Source organism: Myotis daubentonii, chromosome 2 (genome assembly GCF_963259705.1).
Source record: "Myotis daubentonii chromosome 2, mMyoDau2.1, whole genome shotgun sequence".
NCBI lineage: Eukaryota > Metazoa > Chordata > Mammalia > Chiroptera > Vespertilionidae > Myotis > Myotis daubentonii.
In genome coordinates, this window is record NC_081841.1 from 167,835,530 (window position 1) to 167,861,883 (window position 26,354).

At 41.3% G+C, this 26,354-nt stretch overlaps 1 pseudogene; it reads right to left on the reverse strand.

The window, feature by feature from the left end:
- Positions 1–4,957: 4,957 nt before the first annotated feature.
- LOC132228824 (U2 spliceosomal RNA) lies at positions 4,958–5,047 on the reverse strand (annotated as a pseudogene).
- Between the last annotated feature and the right edge of the window lie 21,307 nt (positions 5,048–26,354).

A 26,354-nucleotide genomic window follows, 5' to 3' on the forward strand; every position in this document is an offset into this window, starting at 1 on the left:
AGCAGTGGCAGCATTAGCAGCGGTGGTGGCAGCGCCCATGTGGGCAGCCCCGAGCGGGCGGCGCATTCCATCAGTGACCGGCCTGGCACACATGCATGAAAGTGAAGTTGCTGGTACCAGCTTTCCCACAGGCCTGAGCCCCTGAGCAGCCGGGGATGAGATGGTAATCCCAATTACCTGACAGCCCGGCAGCAGAAGCGGTATTCAGCCTGGGGACTGGCGAACGGGCAGAAGATGGCCCTGATTGCAGGGGGCTAGGCCCTAGGGACCCTACCCGGTCGATTTCATGGGCTGGGCCTCTAGTTTTATAATAATACTAGAGGCCTGGTACATGGACTCATGCACTGGTGGGGTCCCTCAGCTGGCCTGCAGGGATCGGACCAAAACTGGCAGGTCCTGGAGTGTGAGAGGGCATTCTGCAAAGTTACTGTTGCTCAGCAGCTCCTGCATTGAGTTTCTGCCTCCTGGTAGTTTGTGCGTCATAGCTACTGGCAGGTTGGCCAGTTGCTTAGGCTTATATATATATAAATTACAATGTCTTTTTCACATAAAATTATAGGGAGCTTGTTCTTATGCCACATACTATAAACAGAAACATATCCTTAAATTGCAATTGACTGGTTAAATGGATTTAAGTAAACAGTCATGTTGAAAAACTGATCTAATGACTCACAATTTGCTCTGTTTCACCACTAGTGGAATAGTTCACTCAGAGGGAGGATATTAACATCAGAAGGTATTTTATACAAATTGCTACCTCTGATTCCTCCTACACTCATTGTGACTAAGTAGTGTTACTTTCTATACATTGATTCTAAAAGAATAGAATAAACTAGTGCCCTGGTGCATGGATTTGTGCACATTAAAAGAAAATTAATTAGAAGGTGGCCAGTGGGGCAGGACTGGGCAAGACAGGCCAGACATGCCCTGGAGCCAACCTCCCATAGTCCCTCCCTGGCTGGCTGCACACAGGGCAACGCTGCGGCTAGAAGGGCATCTGCGGAGTGAGTGGGGTCCCTCCGGCAGGTGGGGTACTTCAGCCTTGCCTGTGGGGATCAATCAGGCTGAAACCAGCTCTCTGACATCCCCTGAGGGGTCCCAGATTGCGAGAGGGTGATTCCTGGGTAATGCACTCAGGAATTGGGCTCCCTCCTCACTGGTTCCTGCATTGAGTGTCTGCCTCCTGGTGTTCAGTGTGTGTCATAGCTACCGGTCCGACAGTCAGACAGTTGCTTAGCCATATATATATATATATATATATATATATATATATATATATATATATATATATATATATATATATATTTAGATTGGTGTGCTCAGTGAAAGCACCCTGTCCCTTTTACATTTTCTCTCAGAAGCTTAGGAATACAGAAATATATCTAATTATAGCATGTATGTATTTAAATTTCAGTCAAAAGCTGAAGGAAAAATATTTTTAGTGAATCTTTTTTATATGAAGCACAATACTAGTTTTATTGATTATAATTAGCCTGCTGAGCTACTGAATGCTAAGATAACGGTGTATTCTTTCCCGAAAATGTATATTCCAAATGTAAGCAATCCAGGGATGATGTAGCATTCCTAAAGCTTTTAGAAATGCTAACAACTTTATTAATACAACTGCAAAACAAGATCCTCACTATAGCCAACAAGAAGGACTAGGTGAAGAAAAGAGGCAAGAAGGTAAATATAAATAATATATAATCCCCCTTATTATGAGAGCATACTTTCTAAGACCCCTAGTGCATGCCTGAAACCCTGGATAGTATCAAACCCTATATATACTATGTTTTTTTTTCTGCTACAAACCTATGTTAAAGTTTAATGACTTTTCTATCTTAACTAAATACCTATCACATTGTGGCATGACTTTTGCCATTTGAGGAACGACAACAAAACTAGCATGAATTTCTTCACAATTTCACAAGTAGAAGATTCATGATTGCTGATCTTAGCAACCTCAACATATAATCTTTATTATTATTACTAGGGGCCCGGTGCACGAAATTCGTGAACTGGGTGTGGGGCGGGGGGGAGTGTCCCTCAGCCCAACCTGCCCCCTCTCACATACTGGGAGCCCTCAGGCGTTGACCTCCATCACCCTCCAATCACAGGATCGGCCCCTTGCCCAGGCCTGATGCCTCTGACAGAGGCGTCAGGCCTGGGCAGGGGACCCTCATTTCCCCCCATCACTGGTTCTGCCCCCAGCCCAGGCCTGATGCCTCTAGCCCAGGTGTCAGGCCTGGGCAGGGGACCCCCAGACCCCTCCAATTGCTGGCTCTGCCCCTTGCCCAGGCCTGATGCCTCTGGCCTAGGCGTTCGGCCCGGGTAGTGGGGACCCACAGCTGCAGCGGCCCCGCGATCGTGGGCTTCGCTTTAGGCCCAGGCAAGGGACCCCTAGCTCCCAGGACTGCCAGCTTTGACCGTGCCCAGCTCCCATCGCTGGCTCCACCCCTACTTCCTGCTATCACTGGCCAGGGCGGAAAAGGCACCTGATTCTCTGATCATGGCTGGGGGGCAGGGCAAAGGCGGCCCCAGGGCCGCCTTTGCCCTGCCCCCCAGCTCTTAGCTCCCCCCTAGGTTTCTGATCACTGTCAGTGGCAGGGGGCTTCTTCCTGCTTTCCCTTTCGCCTCCCTGCATTGTGCCTACATATGCAAATTAACCACCATCTTGTTGGCAGTTAACTGCCAATCTTAGTTGGCAGTTAACTGCCAATCTTAGTTGGCAGTTAATTTGCATATAGCCCTGATTAGCCAATGAAAAGGGTATTGTCGTATGCCAATTACCATTTTTCTCTTTTATTAGTGTAGATTATTATTATTATTATTATTATTATTAAATTGAGAACATTCACCTTTTCATTTAAGGATGCTCTTTATGCTTCTCCTTGGCATATTTAAATTGGGGTCATTATCAAGTAAAATAAGGGTTACTTGAACACAAGCACTGTGATAGATTTAATCTGATAACTGAGTGGGCTATGAAGTGACTAATGGACAAGTAGCATATACAGTGTGGATATGTTGGATAAAGGAATGATTCATGTCCCAGGCTGGACAGAGTGGGATGGTGTGAGTTTTCACCATGCAACTAAGAACAATGTGCAATTTGAAAGTTATAAACTGTTATTTCTGAAACATTCCATTTTATATTTTTTGAATGCAGTTGACCACTGATAACTGAAACCACGAAAAGCAAAATCATGGATAAGCGGGGAGATCTTGTAATTAAACCAAGGTTCAGCATATGAGATACATTAAAAATAATTCTAGGCAAATTAATTAAATTAAGACCCATTATACAATAGAATAATAGGAATAGATTAACCACAAGCCTATTTTTTTTAAAGGAGACTATGAAACATATAATAGAAGGCATGGAATTCTACTTGCTTGGAAGAGTAAAAACTTTCTTTATCAGTAAAATAAATTATTTGGCCATCCCATATTCCAGCTGTTAACATCCAGTTCTTCTTTGTTTATCCCTCTTCACCCCCACCCCATCATTGTCCTCTGAGACCCCTGGATTTCTCTGGACATTCTTTCCTGGGTATTATTGGAGGATAATTACATTACAATCTACACTAATAAAAGGGTAATATGCTAATTAGACCAGGTGACCAGACATCCAACTCCCTTCTGGACAAAGCCATGGTGGTGGGGGCTGAGGCAGAGATGGTTAGGGGCGATCAGGCCGGCAGGTGAGGGCAGTTGGGGGCCATCAGGCTGGCAGGGGAGGGCAGTTGGGGCCATCAGACTGGCAGGGGAGGGCAGTAGGGGGCCATCAGACTGGCAGTGGAGGGCAGTTGGGGACCATCAGGTCAGTAGGGGAGGGCAGTTGGGGGCCATCAGGCTGGCAGGAGAGTGGTTAGGTGGACATCAGACCAATAGGCAGGCAAGCAGTTAGGGGCCAGTGGTCCCGGATTGCAAGAGGGATGTCTGACTGCCGTTTTAGTACCCATGGGGCCTAAACCGGCAGTCAGTCATCCCCTGAGGGGTCCCAGATTGGAGAGGATGCAGGCTGGGCGAGGACCCCCTCCCCCCCCCCCCCACACACACACCCTGTGCACAAATTTCGTGCATTGAGCCTCTAGTATCCAATAAAGGAAATGTCCATTAGTCCATCATTCAGGTCTTCACATCCTTATAGGCTTTCTGTTGCCAAAGTATATTTGATGGTGTGAGCATGAAGCTTCATGAAATAAACATGAATTTGCAGGCCAGGCTTTTTGATTCTTTTGGCCCAAAATTTATGCCAAAAAATAAAGTTGTGTTTTTTTATTTGCATTTTTCATGTAAGTTTTATGTGCAAGTGGCAACACCCAATGATTTTATGTGATTATAGTTCTAAGTATTAAGAGTTAGGTATTTTACTTAATTTTCCACTACTTAATTTAAAGTGAAACCTGATAATATAAACTTGTAGGCTAAAGTCTTTGTATTGTGGTATCAGAATTGCCAACACTTTCAAACTGAAAAAAAAAAGAAAAACACACAAAAAACCCCACTATTATGTAAATGACAACAATAATATGTCTACTTCTGGTTATATCTGGACCAAACCTTATATAGAGTTCAGTTTACAGAATTCAGGACAGGATATTTAAGGTAAACAAAGGGAAAGCAGATAATATTGGTGATGCTGAAATTTTGAAAAACTCAATTTTTATAAATGTATTTCTTTCCCATCAATGTTTTTTGGTACAGTACACATAGAAAATGTGGAAGTAAATTAAGACAAAGATAAATTGAACTTTTAATAAAGAATAGAAAAATTACATAAAAAAATTAAGTGTTAACATTGCACATGGGTTGACTGGCTTTATTTGGTTTACTTTGAAAAATTTATTGACTTATATTTGCTGCTTTCTCTTCTCAGGCCAAAATCTGAGTAATGATTCATCCTCAAATTTGTAATCATCTCTTTACTCTTTTATGAGATAATTGATTTAGAATAAACTGCACACATTTAAAAAATTCAATTTGATTTTTTTTGGAATTGATAATTTTACACTTGATCTTAGCCAAAAGGCCGAGAAGCGATGGAATTGATAATTTTAATATTTATTTATATTGTTGTGAAAATATAAGATTTCAGGATCCAGGCAAATTATTGTTAATTATGGCAGTAACCACAATGCTTTTCTTTTACTTCTATTCTTTCCCGTTTGGGATGAGATGAGAGGCAGATTGACAGGATTGAATGTATGGAGTTGTACTGAAACCAAACAAAGTGGGTGGTCTAGCTGCTGCAAGAGAGCCACACCCCTGAGACAAGTTCTGGTGCAAAAAAGGAGGGAAGGGCTTTTTTTCTCTTTATGCAATCATCATGTTAGCTTTTGGTGTGCTCAGACCCTATCTATGCATCTTCTAGCCTTTGGTGTGCTCAGTGTAACAACCTCCCCCTTCATCATGTTGGCCAATAGGGTGATTCCCCAATGCTCTGGACTCTCAATGGTAACAATACCATATGAGAAGAACCCTGTATTGAGGAAGCTGGAAGCTTACCATATGAGAGAGAAAGAAACTCAATCACCCTAGTGTAAACAAATTCATTAGGGAAGAAAAAGGCCCCTATAACCCTGACCTTTGGAGTGTACATAGTTGTCCATAGTGAGGAAATAAGGCAGGCTCCCAATTAACAATGCTATGTTTTAATTCCCTTTAAAAGGTATATATACACTGGGCCATCCCTTTTCAGGTCTGTTGGCTTTTCAATTACCTTTAACTTCCAAAACTTCTTCTTTAACCAAAGTTCCAGGTTTCTTTGTTTAGAAAGCCCTCAATGCAGAAGCATGAAAATATGTAGCCTCCCACTGACAGGGGTATACACCAATGAAACCAATCACCTCAAGCATGATAAGGAATGTACATAAACACCCAAAAGTTTCTTCATAGCTTTTTGTAATTCTGCTCCTCCCTATACTACCCAAGGCAACCTCTGCTTTGCTATTGTCACTATAGGTTATTTTGCGTTTTTTGAAATTTTATATAAGCAGAATCTTAAAAGTATGCACCAATTTTCTTGATTCAGTTATTTTTATCTAAAAAAATGTTATTAAATAGAAGGATCTTAATCAATTACTTTACTTAATAGGTCTTAATAAGAAAGTACACAAAAACAGAAAATTATATCCTAGAATAAGTTTTAAACTAAGAAATGAATGTGACAAAAATAAAAAAACAACACACAACCCCCTGACCTTAACAACTCATCACTTCTCTATTGTATAAGCAATATAAAATTGCATTGTTATGGAAAAAAAATCATTAATTTTGAATAGTCACATTTAAGTGAGGAGAGAATTTAAATTATTGTTCTTTCAAAGCTTATTTAGTTAACTTTCAGTTTTCCTCAGATGTGAGTATTGAGGGGAATTCTATCAGCTACTTCAGAAAGTAAATGGCTAACAACAACCTAAAATAAATAAATAAAGAAACAAACACTCATATATACATACTATTGGCCCGTTGCACAAAGATTCGCTCAATAGGCCTTCCTTCCCCTGGCTGCCGGCACCGGTTTTCCTCTGGCACTTGGGACCCAGGCCTTTGGTCCGGCCACAGCAGCGAGGCTTGGCTTCTCTGCTCTGGCTGCTCCCAGCCCTTCCTTTTTTTTTTTCAGCTCCTCAAGCGGAGGCCAGGGCTGGCTGGAAGCCTGGGTCGCCCCTTGGCAATCCAGGCCCCCAGCCCCACCTTGAGAGGTGCCCAGAGCCAGTGGGATCTTGGCTTCCTCCGTCACCCGGAGCAACCCAAGCCTCCTGCTCACTCCAGTTCCATGGCTGCTGCCATTTTCAGTCATCTTCAGTCTTCGCTCCATGCCTGCGTATGCAAATTAACCGCCATCTTTGTTGGGTTAATTTGCATAGTCACTCTGATTGGCTGGTGGGTGTAGCAGAGTGATGGAGTGATGAAGTGATGGTTAATTTGCATGATTCTCTTTTATTAGTGTAGATATTCTGGGTTACTAAATAATGCTTTGACTAGAAAGGCACTTAAACACTTGTTAAAAAAATTACCATAAACTGATGACATTTAACACTGTCCAACTGTAGTTTTCAGATAATGGGAAGCACTGTTAATTTTACTTGATCTGACTTAAAATATTACAACAAAAGTATTACTGGACTCCTTCCATGCTGGAGTTGGCCTTGCCTTGTTACAGTCCACGAACTTTTGTGTGTCAATTCTTGACTCCTGAAGGAAAAATTTTAAGACAGGAGTCCAGGTGAAAATGAGAATAAGTTTTTTAAAGTTTGGGAGAGTGAGGCAAAGGAAAGGCCCCTAGAGACAGGATCAGAGGGTAAGCCCTGGATGAGCTTCTGCTGCCCAGTGCTCTTCTTGTGCAAGTCTTATTGGGACCCTGAGAGCTTAGGATAGATGAAGCAAAGTACATGCCCCCCCAAAAGTGGGTTTTATCTCATTTGTATAGGCAAGAATTTAAGGGAAGTCCCAGGGAAGGATCTCAACAGAATATTCATTAGTTCTCCAGTTGTGTTGTTTAGTATTCTGATCTATCGAAATGAGGGTAAGTGGGGTCAGGGGTCATCATTCTCTGGTTGGTTTCAACTCTGTACTGTATTGGTCTGGCTCTAATTGGCTTTTTGGTTATTTATCTCTTTACTAAGGTGATTTAAACCACCTACACTCAGATATCTTTGGTTAGGAAGGGTAGATTTAGACCAGCTGCTCTTAGATGTCTTTGGTTAGGGAATTTAGGCATCTTATAATTTATCAGCTGGCTATCAATTGCTCAGCTTTTCCAGCTATTCATGCAACCATTTGTCTCATTTTTCATTCTACTTGACAGGAAATTTTCCTACCTCATAAGAACTTGCAATTTAATGCAAAAGATTTTGGAGTGAGTATAAGAAAGGCTGTCTTGTAGCCAGGTTTGCCAACAGAAAAAAGAAAAGATACTTATTATTTACAAATTTACCTAATCACTTAATATTAATTTGTTCACCCATGGAAATGAGGAATTTGATTTGGATTTATTTTCAATATTTCTTTTGAGAAATTATTTTTTAAATAGAAATTACTTTGTAAATTCAGCAATTAGTTTGTTGATATTATTCATATTACTCTAAGTATTGAGTATATAAATGTCTCCTGTAAACATCTGAACAGAGGCTGCACTAGCAAAAATATTGAAAAGAATGGGCTATTATCTGGAAAACACAACCATATTTTTAAAAAAATATGTTTAAAATGCAAAGTAAAACAATAGGAGGAAATTAAAACAATAGAATATAGTAGTAAATCCATTGTCCATTCTCCCAAAATGGCATGCTATGCATACATGACTCAGTAAAGGGTGCATATCTATTATGCTAATGATTTCATAGCTATAGGCATATATCAAACACATCAAATTCAATGCATATATATATATATATATATATATATATATATATGATATGCAAATGATGCCAGGACTCCATCACAGTCACGACCAGCTCAGGAGGAGGGTCTGGGCTCCGACCAAGCCTGAGAGATCAACACAGAGGGGCGCCTGTTCCGAGCCTCCTCAGGGCGGCTGGGGGCAGGCCTCCAGCGGACACACACACACACACACACACACACACACACACACACGGGGCGCCTGCTTTGAGCCTCCGAGGTGCGGCTGTGGGCAGGTCCCCAGAGGACACCACACACACACACGCACACACACACACACACACACACACACACACACACACACACCCAGGGTGCCTTCTCCAAGCCTCCATGGCCAGACTGTGGCTTAGGCTCACCCTCCATGGGGAGCAAGCCTAAGCCATCAGTAGGACATCCCCTGAAGGCTCCCGGACTGTGAGAGGGGGAAGGCCCGGCTGAGGGACACCCTCCCCTTGTGCATGAATTTCGTGACCCTCAGCCCTGCCTGCACCCTCTCCAATCTGGGACCCCTCGGAGTGTAGGGAGCGGCTATCGGGTTAAGCCTCAGACTGACCTGTTGGCAAAACCACAAACAAGTCCCAGCTTAGAGGGCACAGCCCTCTTAGCATAGTTAAGCTTGACTTTATGACTCTCCCTAGATCTTATCTGGGTAGCCAATGGGCTGTGGGAGGTGCACCAAGTGCTGCCAAAACAAGTGAAACTCACAAGAACATTTTAACTATGGTGACCACTACCTTTTTTAACTCTTGCTATAAAATAAAGGCTCAGCTTTTAGTCTGGGTCTCTCTCTGTATCCTTAGCCAGGGCACAGGAGATCCACTTAGACCCAGCTTATTCTCTTGGTATGTCTTTTGTACATCCTTCACCACCCCCCCTCAGACTCACTGAACCCTTGGCTGAACTGGCCTGGCACATCAGGGGATGTCCGCCTGCAAGTTCAGGCCTAAACCGGCAGTTGGACATCCTTCTCACAATCTGGGAGCACTGGCTCCTAACTGCTCACCTGCCTACCTGCCAGATTGCCCCTAACCCCTCTGCCTGCCTGCCTGATTGCCCCTAACCCCTCTGCCTACCTGCCAGATTGCCCCTAACCCCTCTACCTGCCTGCCTGATTGCCCCTAACCCCTCTTCTTGCCTGCCTGATTGCCCCTAACCACTCTGCCTGCCAGCCTGATTGCCCCTACCTTGCCCCCCTGCAGGCCTAATCACCCCTAACTGACTCTGCCTTGGCCCTCAGTCTGGCCTCCCTCTGCGGGAGGTGACGTGGCGAATCAGGGGAAGGTGCTGCCCCCATTACCCCGCTGCTGCTGCCACTGCCGGCCTGAGCCTGGCCCCTTCACAGCTGCTGAGGCTTTGTCCAGAAGGATGACCAAAAGGTCGTCAAGAAGACATCTGCTCTAATTAGCATATTACCCTTTTATTAGTATAGATTTGGGGATGATTACAACCATGCAGAACTTAAAGAAAACACATGGCCCTGGCCTTTTTGGTTTACTGGAGAGAGATTACTGGCCTGTGGACTGAAGGGTCCCAGGTTCGATTCCTGTCAGGGGCACATGCCTGGGTTGTGGGCTTGATCCCCAGTTAGGGGGCCTGCGGGCGGCAGCTGATCAGTGATTTTTACCATTGATGTTTCTATTTCTCTCTCCCTCTCCCTTCCTCTCTGAAATCAATAAAAGAAAATATTAAAAAAAGAAAACAAGAAAACACATGCTCTTCACTTTGGGCTTTGTCATTTTACAACATCTTTTGTGCAGTATTTTAACTTCCCTCAACTTTCCTTTACTCACCCTTAAAATGCAATCTATTTTGGGGAAGATGATCAGGAAAGTGATTTTAGTGGCTAGAAATTTTTATTATTTTGGAGGGGATAGGGTCGTGAAAATATTTAAATTTGAGCATGGTGATGGTTGTACCACTCTGAATTTACTTTAAAAAAACAGTTCATCGTATACTTTAAGTGACATATACAGTATATGAATTATATCTCAACAAAGCTGTTCTTTTATTTCTTTTTAAAGACCAGTCTTATAATCAATTTCAGATGTTTTCAGAGGACCCCCCAGGATTTGCTTACCGCATCCCAAACCACGGCTGTGACTCCCAGTTGACTTCAGTCCTGATGGATCTGGATGGTGTGGTTTGCGAAGGAGAAGGTGGCAAGGGGCTTGTGGAATTTCTGCAACCCCATTCCTGTGGTCTCTTCATAGGGCACCAGGGCCATGTCCACTGTGCCAGCTCTCTGCTTCCTCTAACCTGTTGGGCAAAAGAATCCTGCATGCTCTGGCCAGAAAGTGCATTCTCTCTTAGGTGGCCTGAATGCTTTTTTTAAGATCGTTTTATGGATTCAAAAGAATAAACAGATATGTGGAAAGCTTTTGTCGAATTCTTTTTACATGGTTCTTCCAGTCTCTTGGGAAGTGAGATGTGGATCTGAATTCATCCCAAAGGGTGTCTTTGGGCAAAAGCACCCAGAAAGGCACAACTCCTGCAGGATGCCCTACACAATTCGCTGTCAGGACTCAGGGGGGCTTGAGGGTGAGCGAGGCGGCAGTGCCAGCACAGGACCCGGGAGAAGGTAGCGCTTTTTACACTGCTCAGGCCACGTGGACTGCAGCTGCACCTGCCCAGTGGGCAGGGTGTTTCTGATGTTTTGTTTCGGTCTGGCCTCCACCCCGTCAGCCACGCACCTGTGCCTGCACTGAGACTGTGAACGGCTCCATGGTCCTACTCTTTGGTGGATGGTGGACGCACTCCCACCTCCCAGAGACTGGCAGTTAGACACTGGCGGCTTCCCAGTCATTCGCGGGGAGAGGGCAGCCCTAGGTCCAGAACAGACTGTCCATGGCTAGGAGGCCTCCCTGGGGTCCCCCAAACCTGTCGCCTCCTGCCCTTCTACAGTTCCCACAGGTGCACACTTCCTTCCTATGGGACTAGGAGCTCCCGGAATTGGAGTGGAGATGGGAGGTGGTGGAGGGGTCCACAGGGCCCTTGGGGACCCCGGCCTAGCGGGACGCCCACCCACCCTGGGGTGCTGGGAGCTACATGGAGAGGGGCCAAGGGTGCACCAGGCCGTCCCCTGCTGCCTGAGCCTGGGCCTTTCGCAGCGCTGAAGCTTTGTCCGGAAAGACATCCAGAAGGTCTCCCTAATTAGCATATTAGCCTTTTATTAGTATGGTTGTGCTTTATTGGGTCTGAAATATATTAATGATGTATTTAAAATTAAAAAAAACCTGAAAATTATAACTTAAAAGTTATTTAGTTCCTGTTAAAACCACAATATGTTACTACAATTAAGAAGTATAGCCTGGACCTGGAGAGCATTATGTAAAGTGAAATAAGCCAATCAGAGATAGATAAGTATCACATGATCTCACTCATTTGCAGAATATAATGAGCAACATAAACTGATGAGTAAAAATAGATTCAGAGAAAGAGAAGCATCGAATAGACCATCAAACCTCAGAGGGAAGGCAGGCTAGGGTTGGTGGGGGGCACGGGTAGAGATCAACCAAAGGATTTGTATGCATGCAAATCACCAATGGACACAGACACTAGGGGGATAAAGATATGTGCTTGTGTGTGGGGGGGGGGGAGGGGGGGGAGGAGATGGGGGGAGTGGCCAGGAAGAGGCCAAGGGGGAAAAAGGAGACATATGTAATACTTTAATCAATAAATAATAATAATAAAAAAGAAGTATAGCCTGGCCCTAGGCAGTTTGGCTCTGTGGATAGAGTGTTGGCCTGTGGACTGAACGGTCCCAGGTTCGATTCCAGTCAAGGGCACATGCCCAGGTTTCAGACTTTACCCCTAGTAGGGGGCATGCAGGAGGCAGCTGATCAATGATTCTCATCATTGATATTTCTATCTCTCTATCCCTCTCAATTCCTCTTTCTCTAAAATCAATAAGAACATATTTCAAAAAAAGGAAGTATAAAATCATTTTTCTTCAGTCAAAGGATATATCCTATTAGATATATCCTATCTAATAAAAGAGAAACATGGTAATTAGCATATGACCGCTACCCTTCCCATTGGCTAATCAGGGCGATATGCAAATTAACTGCCAGCCAAGATGGCGGCCGGAAGCCAGGCAGGTTGAAGCGAACAGGAGGCTTGCTTGCTTCAGTGACGGAGGAAACCAACGTTCCCCGCCTGCCTTGCCAGCCTCTGAGCCTGCAGTTTGAAACATTGTAACAAATATAGAAGCTAAACAAAACCCCAAAAACCTGCTTTCAGTGAGCTGGGATCTCAGAGCTGGAGTTATACATTGTTTCGATTATAGAACCGAAACAAACCAGATACCTGCTTTCAGCAGTGGAGGCCTAAGAGCTGGAGCCTAGGAGCTAAAGCTGGCCCAGAATTAAAAAAAGAAAAAAGAAAAAAAAGAGCAGTTGGGAGCTTCCGTCACCCGCCAGCCTGAAAACAGCCCTCAGCCCCTCACCCAGACTGGCCAGGCACCCCAGTGGGGACTCCCACCCTGATCCAGGACACCCTTCACCACAAACCAGCTGGCCCCCACACGTGCACCAGGCCTCTATCCTATATAATAAAAGGGTAATATGCCTCCCGGCACCGGGATCAGCGTGACAGGGGGCAGCGCCCAAACCCCCTGATCGCCCTGCGGCTCTGTGTGTGATAGGGTGTGGGGCCACAACCTCCCTATCTGCCCAACTCTGTTCATGACAGGGGAAGGCGCCCCAACCCCTTGATCAGCCTTGCTCTGTGCCTGATAGGAGGGAGCTCTCCAACCCCCTGATTGCCCTGCGGCTCTGTGTGTGACAGGGGGAAGCGCCCAAAACCCCTGATCAGTCCTGCTCTGTGTGTGACAGGGTGCGGTGCCCCAACCTCCCCCCCCCCCCCCCGCAACGGGCCCTGCTCTGTGTGTGACGGGGTAGAGCCATAACCTCCCCATCGGCCCTGCCCTGAGTGTGACAGTGGCGGCGCCCCAACCCCATGATCTGCCCTACTCTGTGAGTGACAGGGGGGAGCTCCCCAACCCCCTGATCGGCCCTGCTCTGTGCGTGACAGGGGGTGGCGCCGCAACCTCCCCATGGACCCTGCCTTGAGTGTGACAGGGGGCGGTGCCCCAACCCCCCAATCAGCCCTACCCTGAGCGTGACTGAGGGTGGCATCGCAACCTCCCAATCCGCCCTGCTCTGTGCATGACAGGGGCAGAACCCCAACTCCCCAATCAGCCCTGCTCTGAGCCCGACCAGTGGCTGCACCTAGGGATTGGGCCTGCCCTCTGCCACCAGGGAGCAGGCCTAAGCCAGCAGGGTGTTATCTCCCGAGGGGTCCCAGACTGCCAGAGGGCACAGGCCGGGCTGAGGGACCCCCCCCTTCCCCCGGAGTGCACAAATTTTTGTGCACTGGGCCTCTAGTATATATATATATATATATGGGTTAGGATTAATGTCCTATCCATTTGATTCCAATTCCTTTCTATTTTGTCATGCTCATTATTTCACAGGCCCTTTTAACCCTCATTTTTGTGATTAGTGTAATATGTGTAATTTACCTTTTTGGTAATCTGGTTTTAAAAACTCAGTTCTTAAGTTATTCATTAAATATTTATTGTAAGCATTAACAGGGTGTTCAAATCTTTTTTTTTCTACACACAAAAGCAAATATTAATCAGACAAATTTTATGGATGGATGTCATTTTCTACATGCATTATCACACTAACAAAAGGAAAAAGTTCATACTTTCAGAAGAACAGCTGATTTCCTACTTCAATCCCAAACTGACAGCCAGCCAGCCACTTTCTATCTGCTTTTAACCAAATTTAGGATAATTATGACTACTGATGGAATGCAGTTTAACCACAGCCCTCTAGCAAAGGAAGGGTGGTTGTGTGTTTGGTGGTGGTGGTGGCGGGGGAGGGTGGAAGGCGGGAGGTGGGGGGACACACACAAGTGTGTGTGTGTGTGTGTGTGTGTGTGTGTGTGTGTGTTATTTTCTTTCTTTTTTAAAAAATATATTTTTATTGATTTTTTACAGAGAGGAAGGGAGAGGGATAGAGAGTTAGAAACATCGATGAAAAAGAAACATTGATCAGCTGCCTCCTGCACACTCCCTAACTGGGTATGTGGCTGCAACCAAGGTACATGCCCTTGACCGGAATCAAACCTGGGACCCTTCAGTCCACAGGCCGATGCTCTATCCACTGAGCCAAACTGGTTAGGGCTGTGTTATTTTCTTTCAGGACAACTGATTTAGATTACCTAGTGTTCCTGAAATAAAAAAGAGTTTGATGACAATTTATACCAGCAGAAACCAGGGCATTCTAAAGAGAAAAACATAAGTCTATTTGAATCGTTTTAGAGATAAAAACAAATGTAAGGGTTTTCAGGATTAGTTGGTATTAAAATACATTAACGATTCTGAATCTATTATTATTGATTGACTTACTTTGGATATAAAATGTCTGTCCAATTTGACTTATCTAGCAGAAATGTTTCTTTAAGAATGAAATAGAGGTGGGAGATTTTCTTCTACATAGCCCATTTTTAAAGCTCACACTTCCTGAATGTTGATATTATTATTTGCTTGCCAAATATAGCACTTTTTATCTAAAGTGAAAAATACATATTAAAATTCTGAACAGCTGTGGAGTTTTAGAAAGAGAAGCAATAATGTGACAATCAAACAGTACAGTATACAATCCAATCTTTTAAATTCATTTTCTTGTCAAACAGTGGTTGACTTATGTGTCATATATGCACATTTTGTTATAAGAAATATTTGGGTTTTGTCACCTAAGCACTGGATTCGGCATCTCTAGATTCAAGAAATTTGAGGTTATACTCTCAGTTGACTTGAACTTGAGTAATGATTTATTTTGTTTCTGTGTGTGTGTGTTTGTTTGTTTGTTAAATTGTAATAAATGAATGAGAAAGTCACTTTTTTAATATCCTTCAGGAAATGCTTAAAAAGGAATTGGTCTATTTTTAAATATAATGAATATGAATATTGTCACTTTTTAGTGCCTTAACATTTTCCCATACTGGGAACACTTGGCATAAAATAAATTATCAGACAGAAATGATCGATCCAGGTCAAATGAATTAGGTTTAATTTTCCTATAAAGCAGTGTTTTTGGTCCTGGCCAGGTGGCTCAGTTGGTGCATCATTCAGTACACCAAAAGTTTGCAGGGTCCATTCCCAGTAAGGGCACATACCTAGGTTGAGTGTTGGATCCCTGGTCAGGGTGAAAGAGAGAGGAAAACAATTGATGTTTCTCTCCCATCTCTCTCTCTCTCTCTCTCTCTCTTCCTCTCTTAAGAAAATTAGTTAAAAAAATACCTCATGTGAGAATTAACAAAGAACAATGCTTCTTTAATCACCTGAGGATTTTGTTAAAATAATGGTGCCTAAAATTCCACATTTTTTAAATTAAATCTTTATTGTTGAAAGTATCACATATGTCCCCTTTTTTTCTTCATTGATTCTGCTAGCCCACTCCCACCATCCTCTCCAGGCCTTTACTACCCTACTGTCTGTGTCCCTGGGTTATGCAAATATGCATACAAGTTCTTTGATCTCTCCCCACCCACCCACCTCCCCCCACCTTCCCTCTGAGGTTCCGCAGTCTGTTCTGTTCTGTTTCTATGTCTCTGGATCTATTATGTTCATCAGTTTACGTTTTTGCTTAGACTCCACATATGAGTGAGATCATATAATACTTGTCTTTCTCCTACTGGCTTATTTCACTTATCATAAAACTCTCCAGGTTCCTAAATGCTGTCTCAAAGGGTAAGAAATCCTTCTTTTTTTACTGCTGCAAAATAGACTAAGAGACCTAACAACATAATGCAGCTCTGATTCTGGACTAAGTCGTGTTTCTATTCAGAACATCTTTAGGATGATTGGTGAAACTTGAAGAGTATCTATAGATTAAAACATAATGATATGTCAATGTTAGTGTCCTCAATGCTATTGTCTCTTCTGTGGTTTTTTAGAAGAGTATTTGTTAGAAGTGAATTTGTTGGAAGGAAATTCAGGGTACCTTCACTATGTCAGAAACTGTGCTGCCCACTAAGCTAAAGGTGAAAAGATAAATGTATTTCTTCAAATAATTAATTAAAATATTGTACTTATGGAAATATACCTGCTCTTTCAAGAGATTTTAAAAATATTTTATAGAAAATCATGGGAGGTCGTGGAGAGATTTTTACGTAGTGAAGCACAATAAACAAAATCTTAGAAAGACATTTATAAAATGGAATTTTTAGATAAAAAAGAAAGAATTTGAAAAAAAACAGATTTACTTTATATTTTTTAATGTTTATTAACAAACTAGAGGCCCAGTGCATGAAATTCTTGCACTCAAGGGGGTCCCTCAGCCTGTCCTGTGCCCTCTTGCAGTCTGGGACATCTTGAGGGATGTCTGCCTGCCAGCTTAGGCCTGATTCCCCCTGGCCTAAGTGGGCAGTCAGACATCCCTCTTGCATTCCAGGGCCCTCGCAGTCTGGGACCACTAACTCCTTACCACCCGCCTGCAGCGGAAGCGTGAGAGGCTCCTGCCACCACTGCTGCTCCTCGCCAGCTGGGCTCTCTGCTCCTTAGCTCTGCCTTGGAGGCAGGAGAGGTTCCCACCACCACCCCTGCACTCAGAAGCCGTGCTCACTGAGCGCAGCAGCAGTGGCTGGAGTCTCTCCTGCATTGAGTGTCTGCCCCATGGTGGTCAGTGCACATAATAGTGACCAGTTGTTCTGCCATTACGTTGATTTGCATATTAGCCATTTATTATATAGGAAATTGTAGTATGCAATTTTATATTTTTAGACAAATGTAATTCCCTTTGGGATATGACTGAATATTTGCAGTGGGAGTCTTTCTGGGCTTCTAAATTGGGCTTTTCAGTTCTACCTTGTGCTGCATCACAAATAATTATCTTATTCTTTCTTCATCATTATTCCTTCCTATATTTTTGTCTTTATTTATCAATTGAAAGCTGCTTTTTCCTATGTATTATTTTCTTTCTTTTTAAAAAAACATGTTTTTTATTGATTTTTTAGAGAGAGAGGAAAAGAGACGGATAGAGAGATAAAAACATCGAGGAGAGAGAAATGTCATCAATTGGCTGCCTCCTGCACACCCTCTACTGGGTATTGAGCCTGCAACATAGGCATGTGCCCTGACTAGGAATTGATCTGGAGATCTCTTGGTTCCTGGGTCTTCTCTCAACTGCTGAGCCACATCAGCCAGGCGTCCTACATATTATTTTCAATCATATCAATTTACTTGTAATCTAACCAGGGTGTGTCTACATCACTGGTTAAAAGAAAATAATCTGCATCATACGAAATCTAAGATCTTCAGCCCTCATTTTCTCTTTGTAATTGTATTTACTCTAAACCACAGAAATGGAAGAAATAGTTTTTAATTCTCTTTAATTGCTATTTTAATCGTATTGATTCATACCTTTTCTTAAAAAATATGCTTGTGTGTTGAATCATCCAAAAATAGTTTTTAATTGAGAAATAGTGTGAATAGGACATTTTTTACCCATCTATATTTATTTACAATTATGAATTTGAGTTACATTTTAAAATGACTTATTAACTTAATTCCTTCATAACTTTTGAAGACAAAGAGAAATATATTAGCCCTGGCTAATGTTGCCAAGTGGTTAGAGTGTTGGCTCATCCACTAAAATGTTAAGGGTTTGATTCACAGTGAAGGACATGTACCTGGGTTGTGGTTCTCTCTCTTCCTCTCCTTTCCTCCCTTCCACTCTTTCTGAAATGCAATGAAACAAAATAGCCTCAGGTTAGAATTTTAAAAAATAAATATATTAGTTAACTAGTGTTTATAACACAGTAAGTGAATATAGAACATTGTAGCTTTCCTAAAGAAGTCATCCTATATAATAAAAGGCTAATATGCAAATAGACTGAGCCGCAGAACAACCAAACAAGCGGTCGCTATGACGTGCACTGACCACCAGGGGTTGCACACAGAACATGGTGGGCATGGGCAGCAGGGGGCAGAGTGCAGAACATGGCGGGCATCAGATGCAGTGGGATGGTGGAGCAGGTGAACAGGGGCACCAGACCCAGGCAGGGTGCCAGGTGCTGTCTTTGAGGCGAGCCTCTGGTGGTTATTGAAATTTTTGCTCCTAAACGCTGCAGTCCCTCCCAGTGCTCACACCCACTGCCAGTGCTGGAGCAGCCTCTGGCACCCACTGCTGGAGCCCGGAGACACCCCAATTGCTAGGTGCTGTTAGCTGGTGCAAAAAGCGGCTGCCGGCCCTGATCGCCCCTGAGGGCTTCTCCACCTCCTTCTGCTTCTGAGGGGCAATCAGGGCAGCAGCCACTGCTCACACCCACTGACAGCACTGGCCCCACTCACACCCACTGCTGGCCCAAATTGCTCTGCACTGTCAGTGGGTGCGAGTGGGACCGGCACTGTCAGCATGCCGGAGCCCTGGTGGCTGGAGCGGGGTTGCCAGCAGACAGGGGCGAGGGGCCTTGGTGGGAGGGGCCGCCGGGGCGCGGAGGATGGATTGAGACCTTCCCCTGTGCCCACCACAGCCTCACAGCCCACAGTTCCTTTCAAGGTGCACAACTGGGCCCCTAGTGGAAATATTAAGCTTATCAAAATGATTAGCATTTTACTTGTGTCTTTCAGTCTACCTAGTTGTATCAGTTTTTTCTCAGCTAGTAGGTTTAAGCCTTTAAGGATGACATTTTCCTAAATCTTAATGAATCAAATAATCCTTAAAGTATGTAAACTACATGGGGAGAAAAAGTTAGATAACTGACTCTTTGAAAGAGGCAAGTATAATAAACATTTGTGTTTAATCTTAACAATATTTTTCAACAGTAGGGGCAGTGGTCACCTCATCAAATACATGCAGTTCACTCTAAATGTTCATTTCCTTTTTTGGAGGAAGGAATATTTCCCTGGTAATGTGAAGTGAGAGGGAGTTACTAAATGAATGCTGCAATCCTAAGAAAAATAGTATTAAATCAAATTTCCATAAACAGTAAGCTCTCATATTTGGAGCAATTCTTTGTAATTTGTTATATGGTAATATTTTGGACTTTCTTTAGAATACATATAGAGACTATAAATTTATTTCATTTTAGTCAATGATAACATCCATAAATGTACCGTTTTTCTTATAGGAAAATACAAAATAAGCAATCTACATCAGAGGTTATCAATTATTTTATGTACATCATCAGTCTCTCACTAAGTTGAGGCTATGATCTGTTTGTGTTTTACGTGTGTGTATGGGTTTGTGTGTGTGACTATTGATGTGTTATGTATTATAGACTTCCCATTATTATTTTTTCTTTAAGTATGTGTCCTATTTTAATAATATCCTTTTGAAACTAGGTTTTTCTAAAAGGATACAGCATTGGTTTTTATGTAATTAGCACAAAACACTACAAGTATCACAAACTTCTTTGTTCTATTTCTACTGTATTAATGCAGCTCCAATATAAATTAGAATTTAAATAGTCATGTTACAATTGGGAATTACTATTCTATTGTTTTGTTTATAGTTAAGGTTGTCTTTTCATATCATGTTATGAAACCATATTTGTTACTCTTATAAAGATATCTTAGTTGTATTAATCTTCATTATATTTATCCTGATGATTTTGGCCATCACCTTGAATCTTTTAGAATCCTAAATCTTTTATCAAGGACATTTGCAATAAAATATCATTATGCATTCTATTCTGTCATAATCATTATGCACTTTCTTCTGTTACCAAAATACTTTGAGTTTTATTTCTAAAAATAAACTAACAAAGTGGAGGCAGACTCATGGATACAGAGAACAGACTGACAGCTGTCAGAAGAGAGGGCGTTGGGGCTGGGTGAGAAGTGTGAAGGGATTGAACAAAGAAAGAAAGAAAGACTCATGGGCACAGACAACAGTGTGGTGGTTGCCAGAGGAAGGTAGAAGAGGGTAAAGGGGGAATAAATGGTGACTGAAGGAGACTTGGGTAAACACACAGTAAAGTACACAAATGATGTAATTAATATATATATGTAAAAGCCTAAGCAACCTTTAGGACTGCTCAATTGAACTACCAGTCGACTGGTTGCTATGATGCACACTGACCACCAGGGGGCAGACGCTCAATGCAGGAGCTGCCCCCTCCTGGTCAGTGCACTCCCACAACCAACCTCCCATGGCCGGCCAACCTCCCTCAGTCCCTCCCCCCAGCTGGCCAACCTCCTACAGTCCCTCGCCCTGGCCACTCCTGATTGGCCCTGATCGGCCCTGATCGGCCCGGATAGGGACTGGGCAAGATGGTCTTGATCAGCCCCGATTCCCAGACAGACAGAGGGACCCCACCCATGTATGAATTTGTGCACCATGCCTCTAGTAGAATTATAAAACTGAAGCCTATGTAAATTTATTAAGCAACATAACCCCAATAAATTCAATTAAAAAAAGAGGGGAAAAAACTGATATTCATTTCCTCTGGAACATTTGTAACTAAACTATAAGTTATATAACATCTTCAAACTTTTGAAACCTAACCTTAACAAATTAATAGGAGATTCTTCTACTGAAAGCCAAAGTTATGGCCCAAATGTTTAATTTAAAATAAAAATTCTAAAGGGAACTTGCTCCAGAATGCAATATGAAACACTGTGTCAGACTGCAACATCCAAAGATGGCCACTATAATAGTTGCATCCTATATTTTCTCATGTGACCTAAACATTTTCCCCATAAATAGATGTGATCTATGCCTTTCCCTTAGAACCTGTAGACTCAGTTGTAAGCAATAGAATATGGTACACAATGATGCTGTGTAAGTCAAAGGCTAGATCATAAAAGGTGATGCTGCAATCGCTGTGTTCATTGACACACAGCAAGACTAGGAGTAGGTGCTCATATCAATTTTTCATGATAATGAGTATAGAGGGTCCAAAAAATGTATATGAAAACTTTTAATAATTATAAAGGCACTGCTTATTAAAATACATTTCATTTTCAAATTTGAGCTATCAGCTATTAAAGTGTGTATACATTTTTGGGCCACCCTGTGTATTTTGATCCTGATTATAATTAGTGATAAGAATCTAAGCAGCAAAGAAACATTCTGTTGTGCACAGTTTGTTTGTGTTTATGCAGCATTCAAAAAGGTCTTCATATCGCTCTGGGTGCCATTGTTGAGCATTTCATTGAAAATTGAAACAAACTTTATAAATGTATGCTTCAGGTTTTTCTCCCGCACCCAGGGCCCAGGACTTTGGTCCGGCCGCAACAGCAAGGCTTGGATTCTTGCTCCAGCTGCTCCCAGCCCCTCCTTTTTTCCCAGATTCTCAAGCAGAGCCCAGGGTGGGCTGGAAGCCTGGGTTTCCCCCAACGACTGAGGTCCCTATGATCCAGGCCCCCAGCCCCTCCTTGAGAGGAGCCCAGAGCAGACTGGAAGCCTGGGTTGCCCCCAACGACTGAGGCCCCTATGATCCAGGCCCCCAGCCACTCCTTGAGTGGAGTTCAGGGCCGGTGGAAAGCTTGGCTTGCTCGGTTGTCAGGAGCAACCCAACCCTCCTGCTCGCTCCAGCTCTGTGGCCACCACCATCTTCAGTTGTCTTCAGTCTTCGCTCTGCACCTGCATATGCAAATTAAACGCCATCTTTGTTGGGTTAATTTGCATAGTCACTCTGATTAGATGGTGGGTGTAGCAGAGTGGTGGAGTGATGGAGTGATGGTTAATTTGCATGTTTCTCTATTATTAGTATAGATGACTGTTTACCTTCATTTTTCTTAATTGTTAATTTTATGAAATCTTTATGGATTACCTAACAGAAATAATCTCTAAATAAGTTTCATGTATTGGAACTTTCAAAACATGTTCTAGCCAAAATTCATTTGTGTTCACGATGCTGTCATATTATAAAAAGACTTATAGAAAAAAGTCACTATTCTACCACATATTACTCACATTATCCTGTGTTTCAGATTTATGGAGACCTCTAATTAATTGACCATTTTAATCTGCCTCTATACTCTTTGTTTAGCATTCCTATACTATTAATATTGGATGACACACTCCATTATGTCTGTTATATCAATTACAGAATTATAAAATAATTTAAAATATAAAAATAATTGAATGCTTACATCATCAGTGTTAATATGGCAATAATAGACATTCAAAGAAGAAAAACTAAGTTTAGTATAAGAACCTGTGTAAAGAAAAGACTGGACTTCATAATAAATGACAAAAAAAACATATCAATTGATCTGTGCTGATGAGTATTTCCTATAAATGAAATAAATAGAAAAATATTTACATAATCTATACTAAGAATGCCATGCATAATAAGGATGTTTCAGAGATGATTGTCGATATTGTTGGTGTCTCCCAATGATTACCTGCTACAGTTTTCCACATTGACACCAAATATAGAACAAACATAATCACCAGCAGATACAATGTTGTTTTTCAAAATTCCATGAGAAAATTGCCTGTTAAAGTTGAGAGTAGTACTATTATTAAGTAAGTTCAAAGTTAATGATTCATTCATGTTTAACAAAGGCATGTATAGAAATGCACCACTTCTATATACTGTAGTGCTCAGATGCCACAATATAATTTTTCAATTGTTATTAGTTAAAATTTGATAACTCAGAAATCATGACACTAAATGTTATTTAGAAATAAGTAAAAGTTTTATGTAGACACTTGTAATAATATCCAAGGTCAATAGTCTTATTTCAATAACTTTGACATTATGACAAAGTTTTCAGTGGTAGGTGACAGGGCTACGGTGATGCTGTATTGGTTTTAGTTTAGCTGTTCTATGAAATGAAATGTTCTTAAAAAGATAATTTTGCTATGTCTGAATTATTCTTCAGTTAATTTAATTGTGTGGGTTATTTTTTGCAAAAAAAGTTGACCAAGTTCAGCTTTTAAAAAATAATTTATATGTTTTATTAGTTACTTTAAAATGTATATCTGTTATGTAGTTCTAATCTTAAAATGTAATACAGAAGAAATTTAGTAACATTTGGGAAAAGGTTAAAGCAAAAGAAAATGATTACTTAACCTAAAAGTGTTTAAATTCACAAAATAATAAAATATTTTTACATTGTGTCTCATTTGAGCACATACACAAAATTACTCTAATTTTGACCTTTATTCATACACATGTGGTTTTCTTAATAAAAATTGAAAATTAATTGCACATTCCTTTCCCTAATACTTAGCATCCTGCTTCTTCTCCTTTAATAATTAAACTAGTGAAAGTTAACTAACTTAATTGAAATCACAGCAAAATGTAATCAGGATAGTAACTTGGCTGCAAAAATATACTGTAATATTGGGATTGAAAATTAAAATATACCCTGGCCAGTTTTGCTCAGTGGATAGAGCATCAGCCTGTGGACTGAAGAGTCCAGGTTCAATTCCTGTTTTGTTGAGTCTCAATCCCCAGTAGAGATCATACAAGAGGCAGCTTATCAATGACTCTTTCTCATCATTGATGTTCCTATATCTCTTTCCCTCTGTCCCTTACTTTCTGAAATAAATAAAAATATACTCTTAAAAAATTCTTAAAAGAAAGAAAATCAAAATTTACTTATTGAGAATACATTACCTCATTTTTTTATCTTCAATAGTACAGTTAATTGAGCTGACTATTCATTTACATAGGTGAATAAATCAATAAACTTTTCATAAATACTAAAATCACAATGATTTATGACTAATGGCAACTTTTATTTATATTCACCTTTTCTCAATACATGTTAAGACGTCTAATTATTAATTTTTATAGAGTTGCCTATAATAAATTACATTAATAGTATTTAATACTGTTCAATGTAAAACTATATTTTTTAAAATCTCATAAAAATATTAAATGACCTAGTCATGGGAAATTTTGCACTTGGTGTCTACTAAACCAATCTAGGCTATGGCTCCTACACAGATGCACCAAATAGGCAAAAATATGGTGAAATAAGAAAGGAAAAATAGACTTCACATTTAGATATCTTCATAGTTTATATATAAAGACACTTAAGGACTCTTATTCAGATGCATCATAAAGACAAGACTTTAAAATGACAAAAGCCTGTATGAAGAATATATAATGAACCACAATTTATATTTTTCCATCTATGTACTACTAAGTGTACCAGTTAATAATGTAGATTTTTTTAATAGAAGAGTTACACATATGTTGATATATATGCAATTTGATATGTATGCTTTTTTGTTGTATTGACAGCAAGCTTCAAAACTTCATATGTCAAATTTGCTGAAGTGTTAACATCATAGATATTTTTATGCATAAAATGTTGAATTTTGTGCGGAAAAAAAGAGCATTTGCAAGAAGTTTTAATTCATTACTTTATTTTGAAGAAAAAGTTATTGTATACTTCGGAAAAGGTATGGTGAACATGCTCCATCTCAAGATACTTGTGAACCCTGGTTGAAATGTTTTAAAAGTGATGATTTCAATGTGAAAGACAAAGAATGTCCAGGTCAACTGAAAAAAGTTTGAAGACCAATAATTACAAGCATTATTGGATGAAGATGGGTGTCAAACTCAAAAACAACTTGCAGAAATATTAAACATTGCTCAGCAAACAATTTCCAATTGTTTGCAAGCAATGGGAAAGATTGTAAAGGAAGGAAAATGGGTGCCACATCAACTGAACAAAAGACAAATGGAAAACTGAAAAGTCATCAGTAAAATGTTGCTTCAATAGCATAAAAGAAAGCCTTTTTTACATCAAATTTGACTGGCGATGAAAAGTGGATTCATTTTGAGAATCCCAAATGCACAAAATCATGGGTTGATCCAGGTCAACCATCAACATCACCTGCAAGGCCAAATTGCTTCAGAAAGAAGACAATGCTCTGCATTTGGTGGGATTAGGAAGGTGTGGTGTATTATGAGCTTCTAAAAACAGGCAAAGCCATTAGTAGTGATCGCTACTGACAACAAATAATTAATTTGAACCATACTTTGATCATGAAACGACCAGAATGTATCAGAAGACACGGCAAAATAATTTTGCTTCATGATGATGCACCATCACACATTTCAAAACCAGTTAAAGACAGGTTAAAATACTTGCCTGGGAAGTATTAACCCACCAACCATATTCACCAGACCTTGCTCCTTCAGATTAACACTTATTCCAATTGATGGCACACTCACTTTCTGAACAGCACTTCAAAATGTATGAAGAAGTGGAAAATTGGATCTCTAAATGGTTTGCCTCAAAACAAGAAAAGTTCTATTGGGACGGTATCCACAAATTACCTGAAAGATGGGGGAAATGTGTAGCTAGCAATGGACATTACTTTAAATAAAGGACTTTTGATGTTTCTCTTGAAATTATCATGTTTTCTTTGATTACAAAATCCACATTATTAACTGGTACACCTAGTAAAGATTATTTTGTTTACCCTATATGTCTTTTTGGCTGAATGTGATATAGCAAATGTTCAGTTAATATTATGGAATACAGTGTGTTAATCTATATATATAAAAGCCCAGTGACCAAACGGCGGAATAACCAGAACAACTGGTTGACCAGTCGCTATGATGCACACTGACCACAAGGGGGCAGATGCTCAACCCAGGATCTGCCTCCTGGTGGTCAGTGTGCTCCCACAGTGATAGGGCCACTCAGAGGGTGGGTACACAGCCACTTGGCTGACAGGGATGAGCAGCACTCCCACAGTGGGCCTATTCCCACAGGCCACATCTCCCACCAGTGCACGAATCCATGCACCAGGCCTCTAGTTAATAAAAAAGTTATTTTCAGACAAATGTATATATGTTATTTTCATAGCTTAGACCCAAGTAAAATATTTGAGAAAATTTTCAAAATGCATTCTCATTAGTTTTACCAAACATCAATTGTGAAGTAATTGTGTAACATTAAGTGATATTTGAGATAAACCAAAGTGATTATATTCAGGTTTCCCATAAGGAATTTG